Here is a 7,644-nt window from a genome sequence, read left to right on the forward strand (position 1 = left end):
CTCCCCGACAGTACCCCTTGCTTCTAGAAACCCGAGAGGCCAAAGTCCTGAAGAGACCCGATTTGGAACTGGAGAAGGGACCCATCCCAGCAAGGATGTGCATCAAAAACCCAACTCCAGTGACTTCCCGAAATGCAAGGTGTCTCGCTAACTATAAGGATTGATTGCAGGTGGGGATAATAATGAAGTGCCTTCTCCAGGGCCCGGGGATTAGGAAAATCAGCCCTGAAAGTGAGAGAGAGACTCTGCTACAGGGACAGATGGAGAGGCCATAGTGACTCCTCAACAACAAGGAGCCTAAAGATAACCCCAAAAGAAGGGCCACACCAAGTGACTGGCTCCAGTGGACCCCAGGAAATCACACGGGACACTAGGACTAGGCTTCACTACAGAGGGACACACACTCCCTGAGGGCAATGGGGAGAGTGGACTCCTTCCCTGGCTTATATGGACTGCTGTTATCCTTACAGATGCTTCATGCAGAGCTGTGCAAGGTTTTACAGGCCAGTCTTTTTAATATCTACTACCCATAGGTCTTTTGTTTGTTTTCTTTTTCTTTTTCACTTTCTTTTTCATTTTTTTTTTCTTTTTCTTTTTTTTAGGGGTGGGTTGGCTTTGTTGGGTTTGGTTTGGTTTTGTGTAGTTTGTTTCCATTGCTTTCAATAAACTTTATTGATTTTAACAAAATTTGTTCGTGTGTTTGTGTGCTGTTTTGTGGGATGAGGGGTGGGTTGAATAGGCTGTTTTGTTCTACCCGGAGAAAGTGCATGAGAATTCCATTTAAAGGGATTAAAGACATAGGAAGGTATTCAGGAGGGATGCAGAGAGGCCAGGTAGAAAAGGGCAGAGAACAAGGAAGGCTGGGCTATGTCCAGTGGAGAGACGGGCTTGCTTGATCTAGTAACAAGCAGGTGGAATGTCAACTGAAAGAAGAATGTGTGTAAGGCATAACCTTGTCAAGAAAGATCATCTTGGGAATACAGTGCAGCTAGGTGTGAACATCTTATTCCAAGCTTGAAACACAGCCATCAGTCTATTCTTCATCCATCCATCCATCCATCCATCCATCCATCCATCTATCCATCCTTGCATCCATTCATCCATGCATGCCTAAATCAATCTGTAGATCTTTCAATCCTATTGGGATTAATCCCCAGCACCCTCCCTAATCCCTCTTTTGATCTTGAGATTCCCAGGTGTTCAAGGTCATGCTGTTTATATGGAGCTCCAAGTTGATCCTTGACCCACATTGGAAGGAGACGGTATGTTTACCATTCTACAATGATCGACAATTCTACAGAGAGCCTTATGGCAGGCCAGCAGGACAAAACAATCTCTCATTTGCTGGCCGTCACCTCAGGACTACTTATTTGAAGTGTCTCCAGTGTTCAAGGCTAACTCCAGAGATCCTAAGAGCACAGAACATACCGCCAGCTAACACAGCACATGCAGGAAGATGATCAACTCTTTTCTTCAACCTGCTCCATCGAAGTGCACAACCTACTGGTGTCTCAAGCTTCCAGGCTCCTTTTCATACAGTCTGTGAAAGAAACACCTTGTGAGGTGTCTCCATCTCTCCTGTCTCTGTCTATCTGTCTGTCTGTCTCTGTCTCTCTCTCTCTCCCTCCATTCCTCTTTTGCTCCCCCTCCCATTTCCCTCCTTGCCTCCATTTCACCATCTCTTCCACTCTCTGTCTCCATCCCCATCCTTCTACCCTCCCATATTCACTCCCCCCATCCACTTTCTACCTCCCTACTTCCCTATCTCTCTCTATCCATTCTTCCCTTCCTTCTGCACTCTGTCACTCTCTCCCTACCACCCTCCACCCTCTGTCCCTAAATCCCTTCCCCCCTTCTCTCCACATCTGTGTTTGTCTCTCTCTTCGTGTCTTCCTCTGCCCCTAACCCCACCCATGGTCGTGACTTTATCTTCCCCTTAGGATATTTTGTGAGCATGATGTGTGTGTGTTGTTTGTGTGTGTGTGTGTGTGTGTGTGTGTTTGTGCTTGTGTGTGCCCCGCTGTGTGCACGTGTTTGTGTGTGCGTGTGTGCGTGCCTGCATGCAAATGTGTGTATGTGTGTGTTTGGTCTGAGGGTGTGCTGTTCACAATTGTCCCTCTGTGTGTTGCTGCCAGGTGCCTAGGGCTGTTTGGATTATCATTTAATCTCAATACAGTGATGTTCCCTCTTGTCCTCCTAGCACAGTCAGACTTGGAAAGTCAAGGAAGGGGGTCTGAAACACTCTAGAGATAGGATGGAGGTGGTGATGTCTTTGGATCTCAGACCATGATGTTGGGATCGTCAGTGTGTGGTCCTTGTCTTTGTAAGCTGATTGGAATCCGGATGGGATGAACTGAGCATGGCCTTCCATAGGGCTTGGGATTCCTGGAAGGCTGAGTCCAATTCCCCAAGCTTTACTGAAGACTGCTCCCCTTCTCATAGGTGTCCTGGTACCTGTGCCACCTGCCAGTCAATGAATGATTTGGCCTGATGGAATGGCGAGTCCTCTGACTCTTGTGTGCTCCTGGGTGTGGGTCTAGACTGGCGACCCCGTGGCTTGCCAGGGATGAGGAGCCTTTGGGGAGATTTTGCTGAGTGTCAGAGGACGCCTTGAGGTCCGCCTCCTGGTGCCCTGATGTCAGGTGCCAGGCGTGGCAGGCGTGGCGCTTCTTGGCGGCACCGCCGAGGGAAGGGGTAGGCATGTATCTGTAGCGCCTACTGGTAGGTAGTGGCGGGACTACCTGAGCAGAGGCAGAGGTATTTAAGGGGCAGTGGTCACAGCCACTCTGCTGGCAGTTGCTGCAGCTTGTGCTTGTTCTGAAGCTGTCCTGAGTCGATTCTCCCAAGGTGAGGACTCCTGGGAGGCCGTCATTGGCCCATGGCAGAAGCTGGCAGCTCCCTGTTGGTGGCAGTGGTGTGGCACGGGGAATCCCGGCGGCGCAGGAAGACGGTTTTTGGCAGGCCTGGCACGAGCAGGCCCTGCTATCAACTTTCAAGAAGAAGAGATACCTGAGCTTCAAGGGACGGAAGGAGCTGGCCAAGCGAATGGGGGTCTCAGATTGCCGCATCCGCGTGTGGTTTCAGAACCGCAGGAATCGCAGTGTTGGAGAGGAGGGGCATGCCCTCAAAGAGGTCCATCAGAGGCCTCCAGGCGGCTAGCCTCGCCACAGCTCCAGGAAAGAGCTTGGATCAGGCCACAGGGTAGAGGCATGCGCTCATCTGGCAGAAGGCCTCGCACTCGACTCACCTCGCTACAGCTCAGGATCCTAGGGCAAGCCTTTGAGAGGAACCCACGACCAGGCTTTGCTACCTGGGAGGAGCTGGCGCGTGACACAGGGTTGCCGAGGACACGATCCACATATGGTTTCAAACCGAAGAGCTCGGCGGCGCCACAGAAGGGGCAGGCCCACAGCTCAAGATCAAGACTTGCTGGCATCACAAGGGTCGGATGGGGCCCCTGCAGGTCCGGAAGGCATGAGAGCGTGAAGGTGCCCAGGAGAACTTGTTGCCACAGAAGAAGCAGGAAGTACGGGATGGATACCTCGAGCCCTAGCGACTTGCCCTCCTTTCTGCGGAGAGTCCCAGCCTTTCCCAAGTGGCACAGCCCCGTGAGCAGGCCAACAAGAGGCCCCCACTCAAGCAGGCAACGCAGGCCTCTCTGGAACCCCTCCTTGATCAGCTGCTGGATGAAGTCCAAGTAGAAGAGCCTGCTCCAGCCCCTCTGAATTTTGGATGGAGACCCTGGTGCAGGTGCATGAAGGTTCCCAGGAGAGCTTTTGGCCCACAGGAAGAAGCAGGAAGTACAGGCATGGATACTTCTAGCCCCAGCGACTCAAACTCCCTTCTGCAGAGAGGTCCCAGCCTTCCAAGTGGCACAGCCCTGTGGAGCGGGCCAAGAAGATGCCCGCCACTCAAGCAGACAGCACAGGCCCTCTGGAACTCCTCCTCCTTGATCAACTGCTGGACGAAGTCCAACAAGGAGAGCATGTGCCAGTCCCACTGGATTGGGGTAGAAATCCTGGCAGCAGGGAGCATGAAGGTTCCCAGGACAGCTTACTGCCCCTGGAGGAAGCAGTAAATTCGGGCATGGATACCTCGATCCCTAGCATCTGGCCAACCTTCTGCAGAGAATCCCAGCCTCCCCAAGTGGCACAGCCCTCTGGCCAGGCCAAGCACAGGCCCCCACTCAAGGTGGGAACACGGACCCCTGGAGCTCTTCCTCTATCAACTGTTGGATGAAGTCCAAGTAGAAGAGCATGCTCCAGCCCCTCTGAATTGGGATGTAAGATCCTGGTGGCAGGGTGCATGAAGGTTCGTGGGAGAGCTTTTGGCCACAGGAAGAGAAGCAGGAAGTACAGGCCTGGATCCTTTCAAGCCCCCAGCGACTCAAACTCTTCTTCAGAGAGTCCAAGCCCTTCCAAGTGGCACAGCGCCGTGGAGCGGGCCAAGAAGATGCCCGCACTCAAGCAGACAGCACAGGCCCTCTGGAACTCCTCCTCTTTGATCAACTGCTGGACGAAGTCCAAAAGGAAGAGCATGTCCCAGCCCCACTGGATTGGGGTAGAAATCCTGGCAGCATGGAGCATGAAGGTTCCCAGGACAGCTTACTGCCCCTGGAGGAAGCAGCAAATTCGGGCAGGGATACCTCGATCCCTAGCATCTGGCCAGCCTTCTGCAGAAAATCCAGCCTCCCCAAGTGGCACAGCCCTCTGGACCAGGCCAAGCACAGGCCCCCACTTCAAGGTGGGAACACGGACCCCCTGGAGCTCTTCCTTGATCAACTGCTGACCGAAGTCCAACTTGAGGAGCAGGGGCCCTGCCCCTGTGAATGTGGAGGAAACATGGGAGCAAATGGACACAACACCTGATCTGCCTCTCACTTCAGAAGAATATCAGACTCTTCTAGATATGCTCTGACTCCCCGACAGTACCCCTTGCTTCTAGAAACCCGAGAGGCCAAAGTCCTGAGAGACCCGATTTGGAACTGGAGAAGGGACCCATCCAGCAAGGATGTGCATCAAAAACCCAACTCAGTGACTTCCGAAATGCAAGGTGTCTCGCTAACTATAAGGATTGATTGCAGGTGGGGATAATAATGAAGTGCCTTCTCCAGGGCCCGGGGATTAGGAAATCAGCCCTGAAAGTGAGAGAGAGACTCTGCTACAGGGGACAGATGGAGAGGCCAATAGTGACTCCTCAACAACAAGGAGCCTTAAGATAAACCCCAAAAGAAGGGCACACCAAGTGACTGGCTCCAGTGGACCCCCAGGAAATCACACGGGACACTAGGACTAGGCTTCACTACAGAGGACACACACTCCCTGAGGGCAATGGGGAGAGTGGACTCCTTCCCTGGCTTATATGGACTGCTGTTATCCTTACAGATGCTTCATGCAGAGCTGTGAGGTTTTACAGGCCAGTCTTTTAATATCTACTACCCATAGGTCTTTTGTTTGTTTTCTTTTTCTTTTTCACTTTCTTTTTCATTTTTTTTTTCTTTTTCTTTTTTTTAGGGGTGGGTTGGCTTTGTTGGGTTTGGTTTGGTTTTGTGTAGTTTGTTTCCATTGCTTTCAATAAAGTTTATTGATTTTAACAAAATTTGTTCGTGTGTTTGTGTGCTGTTTTGTGGGGTTAGGGGTGGGTTGAATAGGCTGCTTTGTTTCTACCCGGAGAAAGTGCATGAGAATTCCATTTAAAGGGATCAAGACATAGGAAGGTATTCAGGAGGGATGCAGAGAGCCAGGTAGAAAAGGGTAGAGAACAAGGAAGGCTGGGCTATGTCCGTGGAGGAGAGACGGGCTTGCTTGATCTAGTAACAAGCAGGTGGAATGTCAACTGAAAGAAGAATGTGTGTAAGGCATAACCTTGTCAAGAAAGATCATCTTGGGAATACAGTGCAGCTAGGTGTGAACATCTTATTCCAAGCTTGAAACACAGCCATCAGTCTATTCTTCATCCATCCATCCATCCATCCTCCATCCATCCATCTATCCATCCTTGCATCCATTCATCCATGCATGCCTAAATCAATCTGTAGATCTTTCAATCCTATTGGGATTAATCCCCAGCACCCTCCCTAATCCCTCTTTTGATCTTGAGATTCCCAGGTGTTCAAGGTCATGCTGTTTATATGGAGCTCCAAGTTGATCCTTGACCCACATTGGAAGGAGACGGTATGTTTACCATTCTACAATGATCGACAATTCTACAGAGAGCCTTATGGCAGGCCAGCAGGACAAAACAATCTCTCATTTGCTGGCCGTCACCTCAGGACTACTTATTTGAAGTGTCTCCAGTGTTCAAGGCTAACTCCAGAGATCTAAGAGCACAGAACATACCGCCAGCTAACACAGCACATGCAGGAAGATGATCAACTCTTTTCTTCAACCTGCTCCATCGAAAGTGCACAACCTACTGGTGTCTCAAGCTTCCAGGCTCCTTTTCATACAGTTGTGAAAGAAACACCTTGTGAGGTGTCTCCATCTCTCTCTGTCTCTGTCTGTCTTTCTGTCTGTCTGTCTCTGTCTCTCTCTCTCTCCCTCCATTCCTCTTTTGCTCCCCTCCCATTTCCCTCCTTGCCTCCATTTCACCATCTTCCACTCTCTGTCTCCATCCCATCATTCCTCCCTCCCATATTCACTCCCCCATCCACTTTCTCCCCCTACTTCCCTATCTCTCTCTATCCATTCTTCCCTTCCTTCTGCACTCTGTCACTCTCCCTACCACCACTCCACCCTCTGTCCCTAAATCCCTTCCCCCCTTCTCTCCACATCTGTGTTTGTCTCTTCTCTTCGTGTCTTCCTCTGCCCTAACCCCACCCATGGTCGTGACTTTATCTTCCCTTAGGATATTTGTGAGCATGATGTGTGTGTGTTTGTGTGTGTGTGTGTGTGTGTGTGTGTGTGTGTGTGTTTGTGCTTGTGTGTGCCCGCATGTGTGCACGTGTTTGTGTGTGCGTGTGTGCGTGCATGCATGCAAATGTGTGTATGTGTGTGTTTGGTCTGAGGGTGTGCCTGTTCACAATTGTCTCTGTGTGTTGCTGCCAGGTGCCTAGGGGCTGTTTGGATTTTCATTTAATCTCAGTACAGGTGATGTTCCCTCTTGTCCTCATAGCACAGTCAGACTTGGAAAGTCAAGGAAGGGGGTCTGAAACACTCTAGAAGTAGGATGGAGGTGGTGATGTCTTTGGATCTCAGACCATGATGTTGGGATCGTCAGTGTGTGGTCTTGTCTTTGTAAGCTGATTGAATCCGGATGGGATGAACTGAGCATGGCTTCCATAGGGCTTGGATTCCTGGAAGGCTGAGTCCAATTCCCCAAGCTTTACTGAAGACTGCTCCCCTTCTCATAGGTGTCCTGGTACCTGTGCCACCTGCCAGTCAATGAATGATTTGGCTGATGGGTATGGCGAGTCCTCTGACTCTTGTGTGCTCCCTGGGTGTGGTGTCTAGACTGGCGACCCCGTGGCTTGCCAGGGTATGAGGAGCCTTTGGGGAGATTTTGCTGAGTGTCAGAGGACGTTGAGGTCCGCCTCCTGGTGCCCTGATGTCAGGTGCCAGGCGTGGCAGGCGTGGCGCTTCTTGGCGGCACCGCGAGGAAGGGGTAGGCATGTTTGTAGCGCCTAACTGGTAGGTAGTGGGCGGG

General features: G+C 51.2%; 1 pseudogene; it reads left to right on the top strand.

The window, feature by feature from the left end:
• The first annotated feature begins 2,878 nt into the window (after nucleotides 1–2,878).
• LOC123457257 lies at nucleotides 2,879–4,917 on the top strand (annotated as a pseudogene).
• The last annotated feature ends 2,727 nt before the right edge of the window (nucleotides 4,918–7,644 follow it).

This window comes from Jaculus jaculus, unplaced genomic scaffold (assembly GCF_020740685.1).
Source record: "Jaculus jaculus isolate mJacJac1 unplaced genomic scaffold, mJacJac1.mat.Y.cur mat_scaffold_175_1_27696_arrow_ctg1, whole genome shotgun sequence".
In the NCBI taxonomy this organism is placed as follows: Eukaryota; Metazoa; Chordata; class Mammalia; order Rodentia; family Dipodidae; genus Jaculus; species Jaculus jaculus.